The sequence below is a fragment of the Mus pahari genome, chromosome 2 (assembly GCF_900095145.1).
Source record: "Mus pahari chromosome 2, PAHARI_EIJ_v1.1, whole genome shotgun sequence".
NCBI lineage: Eukaryota > Metazoa > Chordata > Mammalia > Rodentia > Muridae > Mus > Mus pahari.
Genome location: NC_034591.1, coordinates 79189656 through 79213944, shown reverse-complemented (window position 1 = coordinate 79213944; position 24289 = coordinate 79189656). Strand labels below are relative to the sequence as shown.

Genomic DNA, 24289 nt, shown 5'->3' with positions numbered 1-24289 from the left:
AGGAGGAGAAGAAAATTAGGGAAACAACACCCTTCACAATAGTCACAAAAATATAAAATACCTTGGTGTGACTTTAACTAAGGAGGTGAAAGATATGTATGACAAAAACTTCAAGTCTCTGAAGAAAGAAATTGAAGAAGATCTCAAAAAATGGAAAGATCTCCCATGCTCATGGATCGGCAGGATTAATATAGAAAAATGGCTATCCTGTTGAAAGCAATCTACAGATTCAATGCAATCCCCATCAAAATTCTAATTCAATTCTTCACTGAATTAGATATTTTCTTTATTTACATTTCAAATGCTATCCTGAAAGTTCCCTATTCCCTCCCCCCACCCTGTTCCCTTACACACCCACTTCTACTTCTTGGCCCTGGCATTCCCCTGTACTTGGACATACTAGGCCATCTTCTGCTACATATGAAGCTAGAGACAAGAGCTCTGGGGGTACTGGTTAGTTCATATTGTTGTTCCATCTATAGGGTTGCAAACCTCTTCAGCTCCTTGGGTTCTTTCTCTAGCTCCTCCATTGTGGGCCCTGTGTTCCATCCTATAGATCACTGTGAGCATCCACTTCTGTATTTGCCAGGCACTGGTATAGCCTTACAAGAGGCAGCTATATCAGGGTCCCTTCAGCAAAATCTTGCTGGCATATGCAATAGTGTCTGGGTTTGGTGGCTGATGATGTGATGGATCCCCGGGTGGGGTAGTCTCTGGATAGTCCATCCTTTCATCTTAGCTCCAAACTTTGTGTCTGTAACTCCTTTCATGGGTATTTTGTTCATTTTAAGCAAGAATACCTCATTGTCTTAAAAAGGAATGAGTATTAGACTCTAGGCATACTGTATTATTTTTATGGTATTGTTTGCAGAATTCGCTATTTTTATTCTAATCTTTCCATTAAGCCTCAATAAAACATCCTATATTCCTTAGCCACTTCACTAGAATCTACATAATTAAGCTACAAGAGGGAAAATATTGGATTCTTGTTCACTAAATTGCATGAACTATGGGAAAATTCTTCATTATATTACAAAGTGGAAGTCTAGGATTAAACACACACACATGCGTGCACACACACACACACACACACACACACATTACAAAAAATGTTACAAACAATACCACACAGAATGTTGGGAAAAAGTAGCATTAGGTGTCTGATTCATCTTTTCATACTTTTAGAAATAAAATTAAAGTTGTTCATACTTTGTGTGAAGCACAAAAAATTCATCCCTAAGGAAAACTTGAAATTTGTGTTTTAAATAAGCCATCAGTCTAAAATTTGTTCATTTCTGAATTAAAGGCTCATGCCCCATTTCCACCAAGTGCTGCTTCAAAACAAAACAATGATAATGGCCACAAAAAAAACCTCTGGCAACTCTAATTTAAGGTGGAATATACTGATGAATGATTTATTTATCTTAGAAGTGCCAATATTTCATTCTTTTCCATGTCTTGAAAGCAAGTGAAATAGTTTCAGTAGCACAGGAATAACTGGGTTCTGGAATTTGGCTAGAAATGATGTGGCTATGTGCCTGTTGCTGAGGGAAGAAACTGCCAACACTGAGGATGTTTCTAAAGCCAAGCCCCAAATTGTTTGTGCTTAGCATCATGTATCAGGCTGGCCCTGCAAGATGATTCCATTCCAAAGGTCAGAAATGCTGTGCCCTGTTTCCAGAATTTTATTCATAAATTGAAATAGAGACATCTTCAAAATAGTATGCATCCCAACTTCTTCTCAGAATGAGGGCTTTGAGCCAAGCCTTGTTATGTAAAATGCATGGGAGGAAGAGGAACCTAATACAAACTTTGTTTATTCTACCCCACCTTGCTGTTTTCATCTGCAGAAGTATTCTGCTATGGTTTTTTTTTTATTGTTTTATTACATTTTTTATTAGATATTTTCTTTATTTACATTTCAAATGCTATCCCGAAAGTTCCCTAAACCCTCCCCCCCCCGCCCCTGCTCCCCTACCCACCCACTCCCACTTCTTGGCCCTGGCATTCACCTGTGCTGGGTCATATAAAGTTTGCAAGACCAAGGCGCCTCTCTTCCCAATGATGGCCGATTAGGCCATCTTCTGCTACATATGCAGCTAGANACNCGAGCTCNGGGGGTACTGGTTAGTTCATATTGTTGTTNCACCTANAGGGTTGCAGCCCCCTTCAGCTCCTTGGGTACTTTCTCTAGCTCCTCCATTGGGGGCCCTGTGTTCCATCCAATGGCTGACTGTGAGCATCCACTTCTGTGTTTGCCAGGCACTGGTATAGCCTCATAAGAGGCCACTATATCAGGGTCCCTTCAGGAGAATCTTGCTGGCATGTGCAATAGTATCTGGGTTTGGTGGCTAGCTTCTGCGACAGACCCTAGTATTCTGCTATGTTGTAGTGGTAATAATTTGTACCAAGTCAAGGGCAACTCCACCCAGATAATGATGAGTTTGCGAGAACTAATTTTTTATATGTTTGAAGAATAGAGCTACATAGGGTTGAACCTGCCTTGCATTTTGATCTTTATCTGTTTTGTGGAGGTGTATTTCCATGATTACCCTTGTGTATGTTTACTTTAATTAGATAAATAAGCAGAAACCAATTGCTCCCTCATTTATGGTTATGTGTATTCTCAGTGGAGTGAGAGACAACAGCTAGAAGCCATTTGTTTGCCTTCTTACTTCTTACTCTCACTGCCCAGTGTTTCCTGATTAAAGCTATCAGCATCCACCATATGCTTGTGACATGAGTCTTACTCTGAGGAAACACCATGATAAAACAAACAAACAAACAAACAAACAAAAAAGCAGGTTGCATGCTCAGAGATAGGAAATGCTCAGCAGTTGCAGAAAAACTCACTCTTTTCCATTTTCAACTTGTTTTTATGTTAATTACAAACATCAACAGTCTAACAACATGCTGTGTTCACTTAAAGATAACACAGCAATTGATAACCGAAACTCAGATGTCAACACTGGGTTAAGTGAATTATAATAATTTCTCTCAAAAAAAAAAAAAGTGTCCCACCATTATTTTCTCATATCTTGTTAGAGTATCTACCAAGAACCTTAAGTAGGTACAACCAGCAAGCATCTGGCTTCTCATCTCCGTGGTGGAAGTAATTAAAGTAGGAAGTCCCCGTTTTGTCCCTGCTCTCAGCAGAAGAGAACACACCTGGCTTGTGAGTGCAGCCTTGGCCAGGCCATCTACTTCCCTGAAATGGGATGGGTATAAATTAGCATGTCCATCCTTTCTTGTCTTTGTAGTTCGTACAGAATCCAGGAAGCAACACATTCAGGAGTGGGAGCTGTACCATTTTCACAAAGGAAATGTACAGTTTCAGTGTCAATGCAGGGAATTACACTGTTTACAAAAATCACAGAATCCCTTTGGCTTTTTAGTCACATATGAAATGAGAACTATTGAAATTACAACCTGGCACCACTTCCATCCTTGGAGACTGAGTCCTGCAGTCTCATGCTAAAACAGCTTCAGGATTGCTTTACTATGGGCTTGGAGGTCCTGCAGATGTAGGATATCACAGTACATTTCCTGAATCTCTCATGCCACTTGTGATCAGCACATGAGACATTTTTTTGTTGTTGTTGAGAATTAAATAAGAATATGGCCAAGGAACAGAATTAGTATTGTGGAGAAGGTGTGATGAGATAAGATAAAGAACAATTCAGAGCTGTCAATCATGTCTCCCACTTGCTGGGTTCATTGTCTCTCTATCTCAGGCATTGAATGAAACATACTCTTGTTCCTGAGTGTAAAATTAGTAATATAATACAACTAATTTAATAGTGTTTAGAAGAGACTGGATAGACTGGCAGGGAGAAGATTATATTAACTGATTTAAAATATGTATTATTATAAAATATGTATTATTATACCATAAATTTTAAAAAGAAAGGAAAAAATAAATTCCTAAGTTTGACAGCAACTGGCTTCCAGTGAAAGTAAAATATTACTATCACCAACACATGAGAGGTAAACATGAAGCCAGAGGAGTCTGTGTGTGTAGTTTGTGCAATAAGTTGGTTCATGGCCATTACATCAAATTCTTGGTTGTACTGGTTGACAACTGTCTTCCTACCAGATAGACTGTTGGCCCACTGTGCGATCTTGGACAACATTTTAAATTTTGTGTTTCTTAGCTTTTTTACATGTGACATGAGAATAAAAATTACTCCTACTTCATCAGATTTAAATACATTTTTAATATAGTGCCTACTCTATAAAAATTCAGTTCAGTGATGGTATCATGAAGAGAAAACACATGACTTTAATTGAATTTTAGAGTTCTGATATGTGTGTGTGTGTGTGTGTGTGTGTGCACGCGCATGCATATAGCTATAAAATATGAACCAGAGGATTACCTGGAAATAACTGGAAACAGAATGACAGAATTTGTGATAGATTTGGAATGACTATAGAATTTATATTTGCAAATAAAGAAAAGAATGATTCCACTGGTCTTTTGAAAACTAAAAGAGGGAACAATATTGCAAACAGCTTTCAGTGTGGCTTTCTGTGATGCTCTCTGCCTGCTGCTTCTGCTGCTGCAAAATAAAGCTTTTTTTTTCCCCTCATGAGTGGTGAGCGTGACACTTCCCTGTGGGTGTTGGGATAACTATTTAGAATGAAGCTAGGAATTATATTGCTTATAAACGTGGCAATAGAACTTCTCTTCTAGGGTGCATTGAGTCACAAGCCTCAGGTAGTTGGCTGATCTTACAGTAACCAAGCATGAATTTCCCCATATTTACCAGGCCTTAAGCCAACTAGGAGACCAGTATAGAAATCTATAACCGGCCAGAAGGTAGAGAACAATTGACTCTTGTTTGCTTGTCCCCATCAATACATTTACAAACAACACATATACCTAAGGTGCAGTAGAAATTCTGGAAGAGGGTGTAGAAAGACAATGAGACCAGAGGACTTAGTGGTTTGTTAGCATATGGGGTCTTCCTAAAAAATGTACAAGGGGTAGGGAGAGGGGAGCGTTAGTGAATATGTGCATATGACCAGGTACATTGTATGAAATTCTCAAAGGATTAAATTCTCAATATAACTCCCAACTGCAGGCTAGAGAGTTATTCTTAGACCCACAGTTAAGTGTAGCCCTTACCATTCATCATAGAAAGCCACAGCTAAAAGACATCTGAATTGCTTTTCCCTCTATCAGGGTCCATGGGCCCAGTGGCTTCATTCTTCCCTTTATTTACAAATATAGATTCTATAGTATTTCCATTTTAAAAACTTTCCTGTTTTTGTTTTTTATTGTTTGTTTGTTTGGGATTCTTGCTATTGTTGAGGCAGGGTCTCTTGACGTAGCTCTACCTGTCTTATAGCTACTTGTGAGGACCAGGCTGACCTCAAACGCACAGAGATCTTCCTGGCCTCTGCCTCCTGAATACTGCGATGAAAGATGTGCACTGCCATTCCCAGCTACTCCTTTTCAAAAGTCTGTTCATATTTTGGCACCTGTTTTTGTCAAACTCCAGGTGAGAAGATTTGGATTAAGAATTATAGCCCCTTTGCATCCAGTTTGCACCTAATTCTGATCCTAAAAAAAAAAAAAAAAAAAAAAAAAGTAACTTTCTTTTAAAATTATCTTTTATTTATCAAAATCATACTTTAAGTTTCCAGCATGCATATACAATTTGCCATCTAAAAGTAATGTTTGAAAGTTGTGACAGCTGACCAGAGACAAGGCCTACTGAAGATGAGTTCCAGCGCTGTGGAGGGAGAGGTCATGAATGGTCTTGATGTAGCACATTGCATGCAAGATCACCACAACTTCAGAAAAGATCTTAAGATACCAACTAATTATATTATTGCTGGGCTTCAGAGAGCCTAAAATATGGTGCTGATGGAATTGGCAATGTAACTAAACATCAAGAATGTTTATATTTTATGTGAATTTAAAGACGTTGAGTGTCCTGACCAGAGATAAATGAAACTAATTCTGTCCAGACCAGAGATAAATGAAACATTATTTTTTATATTTCATTTTTTTAGATATTTTCTTCATTTACATTTCAAATGCTATCCCCAAAGCCCCCTATACCCTCACCCCACCCTGTTCCCCAACCCACCTACTCCCACTTCCTGGCCCTGGCATTCCCCTGTACTGGGGCATATGATCTTCACAATACCAAGGACCTCTCCTCCCATTGATGGCTGACTAGGCCATCCTTCTGCTACATATGCAACTAGAGACACAGCTCTTGGGGGGTACTAGTTAGTTTGTATTGTTGTTCCTCATATAGGGTTGCAGACCTCTTTAGCTCCTTGGGTACTTTCTCTAGCTCCTTCATTAGGGGTCCTGTGTTCCATCCAATAGATGACTGTGAGCATTCACTTCTGTGTTTGCCAGGCACTGGCATAGACTCACAAGAGAGAGTTTCTGTTTTCCTTCTTACTCTCTAGGAGGCTCATGTTGAAGACAAGTCTGCATAGGAATGCTTGTAGAAGCACTCATTAACTAGTATTAAAACAGCTAACATGGATGTACCACAGACCTTATAGTAACTGGTCTACAAGCCATTCAGTCCTGCCATCGTAACATTAGTCCTTTTTAAATTTTTTTTTTAAATTTTATTTATCAACTTCAATCTGATTTTACATAGTGAAGTTTTCAAAGTTCAATGTCTTTGGTTTCTGTGAGCTTTATTGAAAGACATGTTCATCTGTCCAGGGCTAATGATATTTATAAGCATAACTGTACTCACATGGATTTCTTAGAGGAGCAACACATACAATTTACATTACAGCAAATTTTGTGAAGACTTTATATAAGTATGTCTCTGCTTATAGAAAGTATAAATATAAAGTTTAATGGCTATCAATGTCATAGACTTGCAGTTTGTAAAGTTAACAAGAAAGTCCACACTATAAAGAGATTATAGATAATTATATATAAAGTATGTAACTCTCTAATACCACCTTCCTTTAATAAATTGTAAGGAATTTGGCAGTAAAATTACAGCAAATGTGCTAACCTAGTAACTCAATCACTGTTATATCACCTCTAAAATTTATTTTAAATTCAGCAGTATAATTTCTCATAAGCAATGGCTTACTCACTCATTGAACAAATGAGGAGCATCTCTAGAGACTTACTTACTCTAGCCAGGTATGTTGTTATGTGGGCTCATTCTGTACACACAGAATATAAGAAAATATCTGAGGAAAGATAGAGTTAAAGAATTCAACAGTAATGCTTGAGGGTGGTTATTGTTTGGTAAGGCACCCAGCTGTCCTTTCTAGAGAGTAACAATTTCAGCATTGGCTTGAGAAATTCTCATTTCTTTGTACCTCACTGACAAGGGGTGTGCAGAGCTGCTTGGCAGCTGCCTTGCTGCCTAATACCCTCCATTCTTGTTAGTGATCTGAACCCTGGGATCTCCCACAGTTCCCCATTTATAGAGCCTGTTTATCTAAGTGAAAAATAAAAATAATAAAAAAAAAAAGCGTGCTGTAACAAATACACAAGAAACCTGAATGGCATTCTCACCGTGTTCTTGTGGGAATGTAATAGAAATTAAAGCTGATGTTAGGTGACAACTAAAAGCTGGGAGGTGCTTTGTGCAGTATCACCTCTTTGGGATGAGATATTATGAATGAGTTATGTCTAGTAGAAGAGACCTCTAATTATAGGTTTTGTTGACCCTTTTCCTAACTAATAGACACTGTCTTAGAAGTGCCGCTAACCCCTGATATTTTCCCCCAAGACCACTGCAAGCCTGTATTCTGTTTATTGTCCATTGCCCATGGCAATATTATCCAGGCTGCCCATCCAGGTCCCTATTCATATGACTCATTTTGCTGCACCAGAGGAGAGGAGCTAGCTTCGCCTAACTTGCACCACTGTAGCTTTGAGGAAAAGAAATGGGAAAGAATTGCCTGCAAACCAGACAGCAGGCCCGCCCATTCCCTCTTTACTTCCTATATCAACTGCAGGACTATAGCCAGCACAGATCACTGTTAATATTAAAAGCTTGTGAATCATGGCAAATCATTGTCTTTTATGGTTGGAAAGAATGACATATCTTAAATCTTTCCTGCTTAATTATAGTAGAAGATTTATATGTGTTCCTTTAATTATAGCAAATATAATCAGCCTAAAACTTAGCAACTAATGCTATACTTACAGGAAGTTTATAGAACAGTGAATAATGTAGATGTTGATAATGTACACATGCTAAATTATCCTCTAAGAAGAGAAGGCAGTGTCACAAATGAAAGTAATTTAAATGAAAGTGTTACTATGAAGAATCGCTGCAGTCACAAGTCTGGCAACATATGAATGTATAATTCCTGTGGTTCCTTCTGTGGTAATATGAACTTGATCTTTTTACTCCCATAAAGGAATGACAAGCCAAGCTAGAAGAACAAGAAAGCAAGCAAGGCAGACAAGTGTTGCCTACATTTTTTGTGTGATTACACAGTTGGAACTCAGCAAATGCCTATATCCCCTGGTAGCCTTTAATGGGAACATTTTCGTTGTCTCTGTCATAAAGCGCCTGGATGTCATATGGATTGAGTGAAAGGAAGACACTGAGTAAGAACTGTGGATTCTGAATGTCAGTATAAACTATTTTTACACCAAGGCTGTTTGTTACCCATCTTGATCAATAATGCCAAACCATTATAGATTTAGGCTGTGAGATAAACATTTATTATTGTATATAGTTCCCTGATCATGGACAAAGAACAGCATGAACAGAGGTGAAGGCTCTGGTTTCCCAGACAGTGGTCTCATCATCTCCTTTGCATGCTTTAAGGTTCATTCTTAACTACAGTCAATGACTCTTGATAATAGGTCTCACATAGAATAATTGCAGGTTTAGTATAGTATCATTTTTCATCCTCAAATGCTAATCAGATCGAAAATAAACCTGTCACTGAGCAGAAGCGACAATGCAAGGGCCATTTGCTGCATGTGATCTTTTAAAACGGGCTTGCTGCATTTCAGATGATTTTTCTGTCACACTCCAAAGAACATGAGTCCCTGAAGACTTTTGTGAATGCAATCAAGCCATTGCCTCATGGATGACTTCATAAATGTTTGCTTTTGCATCAAGTAATGGCATACAACCTAATTTGTTCCTGGCTCCCCACTAAACACACATATATCTCCTTTGACATTAGCTAATAAAATGACAGAGAGACTTTGATTTCTGACTGATAATATCACAAGAGCTCCCAACACACTGTTTCCTACAAATAGACTGGAATTTACAGTTTTATCCACAATGTAAATAGTATTTGTTCTTAGTATGTTTTAGAAAATCCACAGTCTTATTTTATTGTAGTTTATTGATTTCTGATATTTATCCTTATTTCTAGTTTTAGAAGAGAGATGATAGAGCTGATGGTTTTAAACATAACTGTTTATCATTACTATCATGACATCACCTGGAAGCCTAGATTTAACCTCTCCCACTGTACCTATAACCTGTACCTACAACTGTACCTATAATAACATGTTTATTAGCTAGCTCTCTCACACAGCTATCTCCAGCAAACTATATGTCAGGATTCACGGCCTCCCCAAACACATTCATTTAAAGGTTATTTCAACCCAATTGTGTCCTATGTGAGTAAAACACAATTAAAAAGTGACTCAGAACAGTTTCAATATCTTAAAAACCAATTTTGTTATTTAATATTTACATTATTCATTCCAGATATTTTTCATTGTGAATACATTTCCTATAGTCATAGAATTCTTATAAACTGTATTACCATCTTTTAAAAACGGATCTGTAGCTTAAATTCTATCAAAAATATTTTCCAACTTTCCTATTACTTCATTGAAAATGTGTGCAATGAATTTTGATCATATTCACCCACCACAATTTCTCCAAGATACACGCCTTTCTCTACCCATCTAACTTTGTTAACTCTGTGTTTCTTTAATCACACACACAACCCCCCCCCCCGCACACCCCCTTACAATCTGTGCTACTTAGGTATTCTTGATGTATGGTATAGTTACCAGGAGAAACACTCTGAAAGAAAATCCATTCCCCCTTCCCAAGAGCTAATAATTGCCAATAGCTCCTTGGCCAGGGGGAAACCTCCTGCACATGTTCCCCTCCATGAAGGTATTTTGTCTGGCCTGAGCTTACACAGGTTTTGTCCATAATGTTAGGACTATTGTTAGTTCATATGTGCAGCTGCTCTGCTATATCCAGAAAACATTGTTTCTCTTTAAGTCATCACTGCATCTGCCTCTTAGAATCTTTCTATCCTCTCTCCCTTTATGATCACCAAGCCTTGGGATGAATTGATTTTATAAGGTTGGTTCATCTACAGTTGGGCATTATTCAGTATTTTATTCTTTGCACTTTAACCACTTGTAGAACTCCATGATAATCACCATTTATTGAAAAACTAAAAAACAATAAAAACAAAAACAAAATACAACAAAATAAAACAGCCAAAACAATTTTCTTTGACAACCCAGACCTAGAAAGAAAATCCAATTTATTTTCCTTTATAGATGTTAGTTTTGGAGTTATAAATATATGTATTTCACATGGAATGCCCATAAGTGTCAGGAAATTATAAGAGGCAATAAGGAAGTTTTCAAGGGAAAGGAGAATGGAACAGAAAAACTTAAATGGAGGGGGGAGATGAGAGAGGCAGAGGAAGAAATATAGAAAGAAATAACTACCACCGAAGCCCTTTTGAATAAAATTCATATAGATCTGGAGTGATGAAAGGGAATGATATTGCAATTAAGATTTCAAAAATAAGCAAAATTCAAAACACAAATAACAAAAATTCGTATGGTGGCTAACTGTTGTTAAAAGTTTCTAAAACATATAATACAATATATAAAAAGAGTGTAAATATAGTTATGCTATAACAGGGAAACAATGCCTCTATTAGACTCTATAGACTAACAAATAAAAGCCCAGTGCTAAGAATGACTCATCATCTTTTAGAATTGTTGGTGAGTGAGGTCAGCAAACATTACAGGTTATTGCTAGTACCCTTGTTTATCCTCCTGAACCTGATAATATGATCTTATTGCTGGAGTCATTAGATTCTTGAGTTATAGAACATGAAGAAATCATGATGGTACTCACCTAGAAATACCTTCTCTAATAGCTCATTTTCATAGTCCTGGAAAATGTTACCAGAGGTAAAAGCGAGTCACCAGTCTTAGTCAATTGTGAGCCCTAGGAAGTGCAACAGTGACCATCATGGCAAGACACTTGATGTAGTAGTGGCATGGATGTCATAGGAGAAATCAAATACTTTCTGGTTGGATTTCACTTAGGGCCTGCTCCACGGGATGAAAACCATACATGCTGCCATTACAGGGTCAAAATTCCTATACCTCAATAGGTCATAGACCCCAGGGGAAAGTTACTACCATTACTCTGCTAAATGTCCGTAATACTAAACAGACTTCTCATTATACCCATAGATTAGTGCATCTATCAACCATCAAAATTGTCTTATCTAGAGATATTTATGTAAATATGTATGAGAGTAATAAGAGAACACACTAGAGGGAATGCCTGAGTACCCCCTATCATTATTGTATTCTCAGATACATAGTTCTAGCCACCTTTGAACAAGAATCCTTAAAAGATACTTGAAGAATCTCTCACATCCTTTATTTGGGCAAACTCACTAGTTTGAGTTGGATTAGCTTCTAGAGATGACAGCAACAAGCTTATTTTTTTTTTTTTTTTTTTTTTGCACACTAGCGGGTGTGTAAATCCTAATCATGCCTGACATATCCATCTCTAATTATGGGAACTTGGCTATCAGAGACTAATTCACTTAATTATTCTTTCAACTTACTCCACCTGATTTTTGCTTTGTCAATAATTGGATGTTAAAATAAAAGGATATTAGAAGTGAAAACAGCTATATTTCATTTATAAATATGTTTAATGTCATTCAGAACTTTTAACATATATTATTTTCAGAAATCTAGGTAACTAGTAATATTAAGTCATAAATAGTTTAATTTCAGTCACTTTCCTGCTCCTAATTAAGCTGTCATTTACTTTAGAAAAATAAGGAGTGTATCAGCCTCAAAGGCCAACATTCAACATGCTCACACTTGAATCTCTTGTTTCATTTACCCATGTTTTCTGTCACAGATTCTGAGGGATTATCTTCTGATTTCTCTCAAAGAATATCAAAAACAATTTATCATAAAATTGTTTAAAGTGGTTATTTTTAGGAATAATTAATATTGTATGCTTAGAAGAAATATAGATATTTAAAATGATAAACTGAGTTAATAAAACAAAATAAAATTATCATGTAATGTGTTTGCTTGATAAAGTTAAGCTAAAACAATATTTTATTTATTAAATTTACATGTTTTATTATATACATTTAATATATCTGATCACAGTGTTCTTATAATAATCATCAAATACCCCTCTCAGTGGTCATATAAAGCAAATTTTATAAATTTCTCATTTCTGTTATTTATCTACCAATAATTTATGTGTCATTGCCCTTCTATATAATGCTCCTGCCTAGAGGTTATATAAATCATGCTTTGTAACATTTTTCTCTTTTTAAAAATTTACACATCAGTAATTCATATACCATTGTTCCTCCATATCTCTAAGTGAAGGCTGTAGACCCTCTTCAGATGTGAATGACTGAGGTAGCATCGCCATCACTCTATATCTATAGGACGTGGTTTTAGAACCCCCTCCCAATGCCCATGAGTCAAATGTTATCATCCATTTATATCTATAAGAATTGGCTATAGCACAACCCTTGAGAGGCCAGATTGAAAGTGCCTGATTTCATTAAACTATATAATAAATACTTTCAACTTGTATCCTCCTACATCATTAGATTGTTTGTGGTACCTAATACAAGGTAGTTGTTATAATGTATTTTTATGGACTTTTGGCTTAACATTGATATCAATCTATGGCTTAAGCAATGGATAAGACTCTGCTTTAATTAATTAAGGTTGGGTCTTTTCCTTCTGTGGATGTGTTTGCTGTTTTCAGAGGGTACTAGGTTATAGAATGGTTTGGTGATATTTTTGCCTGTTAGACTGGTATTCCAAGCACCAGGTTCAATATCCAATCTGCCCTTGTGTACTCTGTATGGAAAGTCTTTATCCAACAGCTAACTCACTCTGATATTAAAGAAAGGGGTGGCTAAAACCAGATACTTGTTAGGTGCCTATTAGTCTGAGGAGTACAGTGACTTCAGAAGTACTGTTTAACTAGTAGGGTTGTGATTGGAAAGGAAAGAAAGAGTTCGGAAATGACGGGAAACTAGTGACAAGTATTAGGTTATTAGATAGGAATTAGAGGAGGAGGACATGTGTGTGGGAATAATTTATGCAAAGGGGAGAAATGCCATATATGTGTGGAGGTTCGAGCTAGTAGACTAAAAGGAGTAGGTAAAAATATGTACTCAGATATCATAAACCAGGTCAGCCTCTGATCTATGGGAGGTGTGATAATAAGTGGGAAAGGTACAGAAAGAAAGAAAACAAGAAAAAGAAAAAGAAAGCCAGAAAAGGAAAGAAGATGAGGGGGATGAGGAGGACAAGGAGGAGGAGAAGAAAAGTAGGAGAGGGAGAGAAAAAATGCAAATCAGTAACAGGTACAGATTGAAGGGGCCTGGGTTGGAGGCTACTTGACCTACTAGACTGTAAAGATAGGAAATTGCTTTGCAGAGAGAAGAACTAAGCATAAATATGAAATCCCTGCCAGATATGTTACTGGTGGAGAGATGGATGATATAAGGAAATGAGGCCATTGACTTGAATGCTGCTTTTTCATCATCCTGGTGGATCTGAGGCTTTGGCTTCCTTGGTCCTGGTCTTTGCTACATCCCTGTTGAGTTTTACTGGTCCAGCTCTCTTTTGTACTCACATTTCTTCTTGTATTTGCAGTTTTCTTGACTATCTTTTGTGAATAATGGATGTAAACTGGTCCAAACTGAGTTGCTGTGATTTTTTAATGATCAACAGAGGAGGCTGGCTTTGTGGTGCCCAAAGGACTGTTTTGAGCTTGCCTTTCCCCATGGGGGTGCTGGTGATGGCCTGAGCAGCAGTCACAGTAAACTTCCTTTTTAATATCTGTACCAGCATAGCTTTTGTAGATTCTTTGATAGGAACCTTCAGACCACTTTTCTGGAGTGTGATAGAAAAGGCAACTGAGGTGGAAGCTGTGTTGATTTTAGATTCAGCTGCAAATCCAGGATAATGGCAAAGAAAGTTTGTGTATCCAATAATTGACTTTTGTTAGTATATTGATCAAGTCAATACAGAGGCTAGAGAAGCTGAGCATTATTAAATATTTGCTCTTTACTTGTTTTTCCTAAGAAAAGATATGTTTTAGCATGGCTTCTAATCACCATCCTGTCCCAGATATATATATATATATATATATATATATATATATATATTTATCATTGACTTGAAACCCACAGTTCTATACGCTCACTAATTGTTTGTAATTTAATGAGACAGATTAAATGAAAATATACTATTAACGTGTACGATGAATACTCAGCTTAAAATGGAGGGGGGGGGTGTTTCTATCCATGTCCTCCCCTCTGATCTTAGGGAACCCCATGGAATAAAAAGCAGAAAGAACCAGAAGAGCTGGAGGACACCAGGAGAACATGGAAGTCTGAATAAAACACAAGACTCATTTGATATTGAATCAGCAAGCACAGGGCCAACACGGGTCAGCACTAGGTCCTCAGCATACATAACATAGCTTCTAGTTTAGTGCTTTTATGGTTCTTGAGAGTGTGAGAATGTGGTTCCTGTGCCTTCTTCTGGGAACTTTTCTTTCTGTTAATATACATTGTCCAATGTTGATATGATCATTTTTGTTTTATGTTATTATATTTTATTTGCTATATTTTATTATTATCTCTTAGAATCCTGTTCTTTTCTAATGAGAGACAAAAGGTGGCTCTAGATAGGAGGAGTAGAGGGTGGGGAAAATGTAATGAGGATAGATTGTGTGAGAGAAGAATCTATAATCAACCTTTAAAAAGTGTGTCCTGATATTTTGTATTTATATCATAATAATTATGTCTGAAACAAGCAGTCAAGTTCTAATTAGTTTCTTGTGCTATTGTATATTTTTGCTTTTGGGGCCCACATAGACTTGTAAACAGTGTTACCATTTTTGAAATTCACCATAACTGCAAACTGACGTCTTCTTCACTGCTCTGGGAGCCTGACTGGATGTCTGAGACTTATCTTTCCCAGCCCCCTACTGTTGCACAATATGGACACATAGGTGGGTACACAAACCTGTCGGACTCAGTCTCCAAGCCATAAATAGTCTGTCAATTGGCTTAATTGGAGTGTAGAAATGGAGCTGTTCACATGCCATGCCTCTTTCTTTGAATCCCATTACCTTCCTTATGAGATGTTGAACAAAAACTGTTAACAGTTGAGGAAGTCTTCAAGATCTTTGTATTTAGATTCAGTCAGTGAGTAAAAGTTCCCCAGAAATTTAAAAATGCTATCCATGATTAGAAACTGTCTTCATTTTTGTCCTAATCGTGTCTATAATTATCTTTAACAAATGACTGACTGCATGTGGGCATTCGTTCCTGTAGAGGATATCAAACACGGTTTTAAAACATACAAAAATTTGGTGTTTATTGTAAAACCTATTAAGCACAATTTAAAATCAAACTGATTGCTTAAATTTAGTTTTAGATTAAAAAATGACAATCCTTGAGATTAAAAAAGCAATTCAATAACTCGATTAAATATAAACTTTATTCCTAACATCTACTCAGCTTTATATAAATTTATCACTGACTGATGATGTGATAGCAAATGTTTTTAAAATGAATAGTTATGGGCTGGAGAGGTGGCTCAGCGGGTAAGAGCACCGACTGCTCTTCCAGAGGTCCTGAGTTCAATTCCCAGCAACCACATGGTGGCTCACAACCATCTGTAATGGGATCTGATGCCCCCTTCTGGTGTGTCTGAAGACAGATACAGTGTATTCATACTTAAAATAAATAATCCTTTAAAAAAATGAATAGTTATGCTATGTTCATTTTCTAAAAGCATAATTTGTTTGATATTAAAGGAAACATCTAGTGACCGAATATATACATGGCCATAGTCATTGCTTCTCAGAGACTTCCTATTTTACTTAGAGCAGGTCAATGAAGATATAAAATGGTTCAAGCTAACTGACATTGAAAGAAAAACTATGACCCTAGAATCCCGTGCATTGAGAGATCATGCAATACAGAGATGAGAGCTGATTCCTACTGTCACATGAGTTGCAGGTTTTCATTGTTGAAAGTTAAATGAATGCTTACATGTACTCCATCATGGGGTTAAAGACAATGAAAATGGCATGACTGTGCTAAAAGAAAGCTGGTTAGGAACAGATGAAATCCCAACTGATACAGAGTTTCTCTAGTTATTCAACTTATGTGTGTCTCCACTTGTCTATTTAACAGCTGACTTATAGCTGTTTAGTAGTGAGGAGGGAAGGGGTGAGCAGTGAGTGTGTACCTGACAAGGCACTGAAGCAGGTTTGTGGCTTTTCATAATCTTAGACACTATGTTGGTATAGAGATGGATCTGTAACTTCTGATCATTGACTCTTTCCATCACACAGCTCATTTCCTTACCCCAAACATCTTCAGAACAGCTTGAGACTAAACATAATTTTTTTTTTTTTTGGTTTTTGTTTTTTTTCCATTGTAAATGCTATCTTTGGGCACCAAGCCTCCTTCCCAGACCACTAGCAATTTATTAACATCTGTAATCTTATCGCATATACTTGAGAATGAATGTTTGCTTTGATCTGCTTTGCTGTCTTTGAAACCAGCTACCTATGAGTTACTCAGGGAAGAATCATGCAAGTCTGCTCCCCTTGCTAATGACCTAGTTTCTTCTGTCTGGAGTAATCCAGTTGGAGAATCCTCTGTGGATACCAGTGCAATCCTTCATGCCATGCTGGAAATAAGCACTGCATCCTTAATTTCTCCCATAGTTATCCATTGTGATTTTGTAAATGCATGCACACACATATTTTTCAAATTATTATAAAATAACAGCATATGAAATATGAATGTAAGACAGCCCATTTTATATAAATGTTATACAGAAAGGCTTCATTTCAATGTGGAACATACAGACAAAGAGTCAAGCCATATCACAATAGCAGACTGCAGGGATGACCCCATTAGATTGTAGGATTGACATATATAAAGCAGAAACATTCCTGTATGAAGTTTTAAAAGATTTGAGACTCTTGTGTCTTAACTTCATGAAACTGCAGTCTAGATGGATTAGTTCAGTTATAGCAAGAATAAAATTTTAATTTTGTGCTTACACTTGTTAATATTTTATGAAAAGAATTATTATTGTCCAACTTAAGACATATTTTACTTATAACTAATTCTGATCCAGAAACAAACTTGGAAACTAATCCTGGGATGATAGTGGCAAGCAGGGTCACAAAATGCATGCATATGCTTTATACAGATGTTAAGATCTTTTACCTCTTGCTTATAAATTTATATGTGCATATGTTTATGAATGCTAACATTTATTGGTGATGGTTGCTAAAATGATTTCCACTTGCTAATGAGAAACACATTACTATTGAGCTAATTCATGGGAATTTTTTCTGTTTTTACCTTCTTGGAATTCTGGGAGAAGAAATCATTTCAAAGTGTACATAAGGGCTTTCAAGTAATTTTGTGACTAGAGAGGGTATAAATGGTTGGCTGATGGCTTCAAAACCATGACTGACAGCAGATGTATAGTATGGATTCCCTTATCTTCATTCATTCTCTGGCTGATGAGTATCTAGGCTTGTTTCATTGCCTATGCTTGAGAAGGGAGCTGAGGAGAGGAAGAGAGATACTGAGACAACAATGGAGAAAGAATCAAATAACTCATGTCTTCTCTCATATACAGAATCTAGATTTAAATATATATTGCTCTAACTATGACATGAAGACAGAAGGGAAGCATTTGAGAAGAAGAGAGGTATCACTATGAAGGGGAAGAGGGTTAAAAGAAGACAATGGGGTACAGTGATGTAAACCTAGGAAAATACTGTAAGGAAATCAATCACTTCATATACTCACCTAAATATTTAATTTAAAAGTGAGCTTGGAAGCCAGGTGTGGTGGCACACGCCCTTGATCCCAGCACTTGGGAGGCAGAGGCAGGCGGATTTCTGAGTTCGAGGCCAGCCTGGTCTACAGAGTGAGTTCCAGGACAGCCAGGGCTATATAGAGAAACCCTGTCTCGAAGAAAAAAAAAATGAGCTTGGAATTTACCAGAATTCCCACATTCTCAAAGCATTTGGTTTCATGGGTTGTTTCACGTAGCAAAACATCTTTTTTTTTTTAAACTGTTGAGGACAAGGCTGTAGATTATGCTGTATAAAAAGAAGCTGAAGAAGAAGAAGAAGAAGAAGAAGAAGAAGAAGAAGAAGAAGAAGAAGAAGAAGAAGAAGAAGAAGAAGAAGCAGCAGCAGCTCCGTTTACAGCAGTATTACATAACTTTATTTACAAATGGATACTATCCTGTCTTTCTCTGGCAGCCTTACTGTCTCCTTGCTCAGTCTTCTACTGATCACCTTGCTGAGTCCTTCAAGCACGCTAGACTTTAGACACTTCATCCATTTGATGTAATCTTCTCAGAAGACCAAGGCTGCAGTTACAGTCCACATTCAATATCTTATTCTTTTCCTTTATTTTGAACATAAGTAACACTTGTCTCTAAGTAACAAGTTCAAGGTTTTTGTTTTATTTCTGTCTCCCTCAAAACATTTCTCTTCCTCTCTTCAAGTTTCAAACTTATTCACAAAGGAATATTGCAATACGGATGCTATTGTCTGTGTTTCTTCCTGGAACAAGTGTTAATTGATCTCTTTGGGTCTATGTGGAGAGAGGAGTGGGGACCTAGGAAAGGTATTATCTGGGGAGTTCCCTTGTCCTTGGACCAGAACAAAGAGATGCTACCTACAAAGGCTTTACCTCCCCAGGGCTTCTCTGTGGCTAGACTCAATTACAGCTGGAGAAGCTGTGGCTTATGTGCTCCCAAGGCCATTTGACAAGATAGCTGTTTATTCTCGTTTCTTCCCTTGTACCTGTACTCTTCAGAAAAACATCCTTCAAATAAGTGACACGTTTAATCTGTAATCTTCAAAGGGCATAGCGTGTTCAAACACAAAAATAAATGAGGCAATGCAATTTCTGAAATCGACTTACAGCGATATCCCATGGGAGTGTACTCCAAACCATCCTCCCAGGCTCACTGCTCTTCTAGGCAAGAGCCATTACAGAGAGCACAGCTGGAGACCTGGAAAACAGCTTTCCCTGGCATTTGTGGTTGTGGAGCTTTTCTTACCTACTTAGGAGACAGTATAGTACTTACAGCGGTCTATAAATAGACCAAGATATTTTCTGAGGGTTAAAACAGTTTAAATTGTACAGATTATTAAAACTAAAAAAAGGAAAATGATTCCATTACACTTGATCTTAGGTTACCGGTTGCTCTCGTTAGACTAGATGAAGCATTTTTCAAAAGCTAAAGGCTGTGGCGATTCTTGCACAGAAGCAAAAACAACACATATCATAGATGCTATCTGATTATTTAATGGATAGGTGGGAAGATTGAAACTGCTTCATAAGACCTGAAGTGGATTAACCAGTGGGAAGAGACTGGTTAGCATTATCTGGGGTTGAACCTGTGCTTTCTACTGCAGAGTACTACCAGTTACTTATAAGCTGTGAGAGGGTAGGGCCCTAATCAAATAGCTATCAGTGATATCAGAGTCAGTGATATCTTGCCGTTCACAATACAAATACCTGAGTTTGAGCCCCAGTGTGCGGGCAGTGGAGAGGCCCAGAGAGGTAGGTGGCTTGCTGCAGCTTCCATACATCCAGTCTATGCTAGTCAGAGTCCCAGGCTAAACAGAGACCTTGTTTCAAGAAACAAATTGTACAGATCCTGAAAAACGACACTCAAGGTTGCCCTGTGGCCTGTACACCCACCAACCCCACCATGCATGTGCACACATATAAATAAAGAGAAAAACAAAATAGTAAAATTGAGGGCATGTTTTGGTTTTGTAGTTCTAATATCCATTTTCCCATGAAACTGAATGCTGACAAAACTTGACAAAAGCCAAGAATCATGCAGGTCCTCAGAACAACCTCTCAGAGAGTGTGCCTAACTCAAGTGTGATCTAAATAGGCTGCTTAAGTACCTGCATCTTAACTGTCTCTAACATACGAGTTTCATCTCGTGGTTCTCTTGCTGCAGATTGTAACCCGGTAAAATCAAAACTCCAGAGGCCTGTGATTTATCAGTCAGATTTATATTAGTAAATTCTCAACCCACAAAATGCCCACACAATGAACTCAAAACTCAATTGATATAAACACAAACTACACCCCTAGATGGGAAACATGCACCTTACTTACTATTTAATCACCTATCTAAGAAATCACCAATATTTACAGCTCCCAGGACTGTGTGCTTCTGGCTCCTCTTCCTCTCCTATAGGTTAAACTGGAAGGAGAAGAGCCCATGGGATCTCAACTCTAAACAAATAACTATAGGGAGCTAAAGAATTCTGATAATGAGAAGTAGTCTTTCCCAGGGAAGAGCACAACTGGCTATGCAATACCAGATAGCTCTGAAAATGCACACATAAGCAACATTATAAAGACTGAAGAATATTATATTTAAAAATATGTGTAATATATGCCTACATGTACATATGTGTATGTAACAACAATGAATTAAAAAGGTGCCATGAGTTTGAAAAGGAGCAAGAGGGGGTATATGGGAGGGCTTGGAGAGAAGAAAGGGAAGTGATAAATGGTGTAATTATGTTATAATCTCAAAACAGGAAAGAACAACTCTCCATCAACAATGCACATGTTTTTCCTATGATATAAGAAAACCATATATGCTTAGGACAGTAGTTCCTTTTATATCCGAGCTCAAATTTCAGCCACAAATCACTGAGAGTTTCCAGTTCAAAAACAGTTAAATTGTCTCACATAGTTATGCTTTCCATTTTCAATTTTCAGTTGAAAATTGAGAAAAAAAAGTTGCAGATAAGGGTATATGATTTCCTTATTTTTAAGATCTTCATCACCCTATAAGAATAAATGCTTTTAACTACACCAGAACTGTCCAACATGGCACTCTATGTGGAAGGGTACTTGCATTAGCACCTACGGAAGAAATAATTCCATTAGAACCAAGGATGGCTCTCTTCTGTAGGATCTTAGAATAGGTTAATCCTATCCCTTCTCTTCTTGGGGCATATCTCCCAGTCTTAGCACAAAGGAGTTAGGACAATAGGTGATGGAAGGGAGTCCAAGTTTATCAGTCAAGTTGCACATTATTATAACATGGGCAGTCTCAGAAAGTCTATGGGAAACATGCTTTAATGCTCATCTTACCATTACGGTGTTATCCCAAGAGAAGCCCTTTGGCTAGATGTGGGCCAGTCTCCAGTTGATCACTTCAGTTCTTATTCAAGGCTTATTCCTTGTCTTGCTGTGCTTTCTCACCTGACAGTGGTGATACAGTGTGAAGACAATTTTAGCCTCTTGATGACAGCCAGCACCTGGTTCACATGTCTATGCTTGTTCAAATGAATCAGCCTGAAAAGTATATTAGAAGTCATCAAAGATGTGTGAATTTCAAAATGACCTATTTCTTTTAAATGTGTAAAAGTACAATTGTGAAGGCTCATTCTAGAAGATTCTTTCCTTTGCTTCTCCCTTTTTCCTTAAATCTCTGTGTGAGAAAACGTAGCTGGAAAGCAGACTTTTTATCTTAATATTTCCCCACCTCTGTTAGAAATAAAAGACTAAAAATAAATTACTTTAAGAGTCAGAGCAGCAACCTGTCCCCAGTGAAGCTCTCTTAATTAATGTGGTGACCTGTGTAGAGAGAAGGGACAACTGCAGAGTCTCTCAGTAATTATCCAACCAAAGCTTCAGATAATTACAGGAGGGAGATTTTCGAGACACAGGACATCCTGAAAGCTTGAACTCCCTTGTTGATTTAGGCCTTCTATTCATTCATGTTGGTGTTTGTAGTGGACAAAGTCAGAGCATATCAGAAACTCACACACTACTAAAGTCTCTGTTCGAGTTGTCAATAGAAAATAAAGTGCCTCAGAAAATGGTGGAAATTAAGGGATTAGCTAAAAGTAACACTGAGAAGTGCTCATGCAGTAATGAATAATGTGGACCAGATAAAAGATATATTTTATATAGAATATAAGATATATTAGACAGAAAATTGAGAACTGTTGTCAAAGGTTGATACCAGACAACAATAGGTTGTATTCATAAAGAGTATTCTTCAGTACTCTGGTAATAGGTAGTGTTGGAAAATCTCTCCGAGGTGCTGTATTTATGACTGTTCAAACTACTCATTAGCTAAATTTCCTTTTGATTTAAACTCATAATTGGTAATCAAAATAAATTACAGTTTCCTTCTTTGCATCTTTAAAAAAGTGGAATCTCAGTGGCCTTCAGGTGACTCACTGAACTCATACATTCAGTCAATCTGAACCCACATAAATGGATTTGGTTTCATTAAAACCACTTTGCCCCAGTGGTTTTCTAAGCCTATTTAAAAATAAAAACTGCTCTCAGTGACCCAGTCTAACTTAAATTACAGCAGTGCTTTCTCAAAACAATAAACGTTATATTTTCCATGGGAGTCAAGATGAGAGGCTAAAATCACCTTAGAGATGAAGCTATCTCATAGATGTCCTGTCCTTCAATAAAGAAAGAATATTTGCTTTGTACTGAGTGGCCACAGTCTTCATTTTAGCCATAGACCATGCTTGTTCTTTTTGTCACAGCTATGTAGTAGGCTACAAGATGGAAGGCTTATATCGACTCTCCTGATGTCTCCTGGGTTGCTCTCCTGCTTTGGTAGCCTTTTCTCACAGGTGCCTTGGCTGCACAGAACTGTGTGTTCATTTAGCAAGAGAGTCATTGTTTCTTCCAGAAAGAGGAGGCTGTTAAAAGAGAGGGCCTGAGGTAACAACGGCCTGTTACATGAAAAGCAGATGGAATGATAAATTAAAGAGTGATTTGGGAGCAATCCGTAAGCAACTCCATTTCAAGTATAGTCACAAATGGTTGCATGTGATGAACAATAACCCTTCTCAACTACTCGCAGCAGGTTGCTGACTCATTCAGTGCATATTTTGCTGGTATATGAAGAAAATAAAAGGGAAATCCTAAATTTTATAGGTGTGCTGTTGAAATGCAGCATATTGGGTACTCAGTCAAATAATTTATCAGTGCAATAAACGTGGCCTCATTCATTAATAATCAGTAGCAGTGGATTGTATTATGCTGTCTTTCGGTAGAAATATGACTGAGTTTACTGCTGTGGTTTTCACACTTGTTCTGTAAGACCCCCAACTCAATGTGTTTTCTTTAAAAACAAACAAACAAACAAAAAAACCCCTAGAAACAAAGCTCAGCATAGAATTCTATGTTCTTTCAGCCTGAGATACCGGTGACCACTAAAACTGACTCATCACAATTGACCCATCCTGCGGCCTGACTCATTGTGTAAGGGACTAAGAATGTTTGCCAAAAGATAGCTTGTAACTCTTCCATAGGAGATGAGCTGTAATGCATCATCCCCACCCTTATGATGTTTACTTAGTTTCCCACCAAGAATGTTTGTCAAAGGTAGCCTGTAACTCTTCTGTAAGAGATGAGCTGAAATGTTTACTCAGAGTCCCCACTCTTTGTGAACTTATCCCCTTTCCTTGAGACTTTTTCCTTTAAAAGCTCTGAATTGCAATTGCTGAGGGCCGATCTCCTATGAGCTCGACCTCAGCATGCTGAATTTTCCGGATTAAACCTCATGCATATTGCATCAAGAATGGTTTCTCTCAAGTTATTGGGGCATCATCTCATCCTGGGACTTGAGCAAGGGTCTCCCCGGGAACGGGGGTCTTTCAGTTCCAGTGAATGCTATAGATACATTTTATGTGTCTAAGTCATATAATCCAGCAGAGGCAGGTGGATCTCTGAGTTCAAGGTCAGCCTGGTCTACAGAGTGAGTTCTAGGATAGCCAGGGTTACACAGAGAAGCCCTGTCTTAAATAACCAACCAACAAGGTATTTCTCCCCCTACTCTACATATCCTCCCAAGGAGGTTTTGATGGGGCAGCAGCTAGCACACTGGTGGGCTTTCACACCCTTCACATTTGTGCTGCCTACATCATCATCAATCTGCACAGATTGA

The 24289-nt window shown here is 37.6% G+C and overlaps 1 protein-coding gene across 1 annotated transcript in view; it reads left to right on the top strand.

Annotated features, from left to right (window-relative positions):
* The window catches only part of Snca (synuclein alpha), an 89900-nt gene that overhangs the window by 51750 nt on the left and 13861 nt on the right, over positions 1-24289 (top strand). The gene's annotated exons all lie outside the window — the stretch shown is intronic.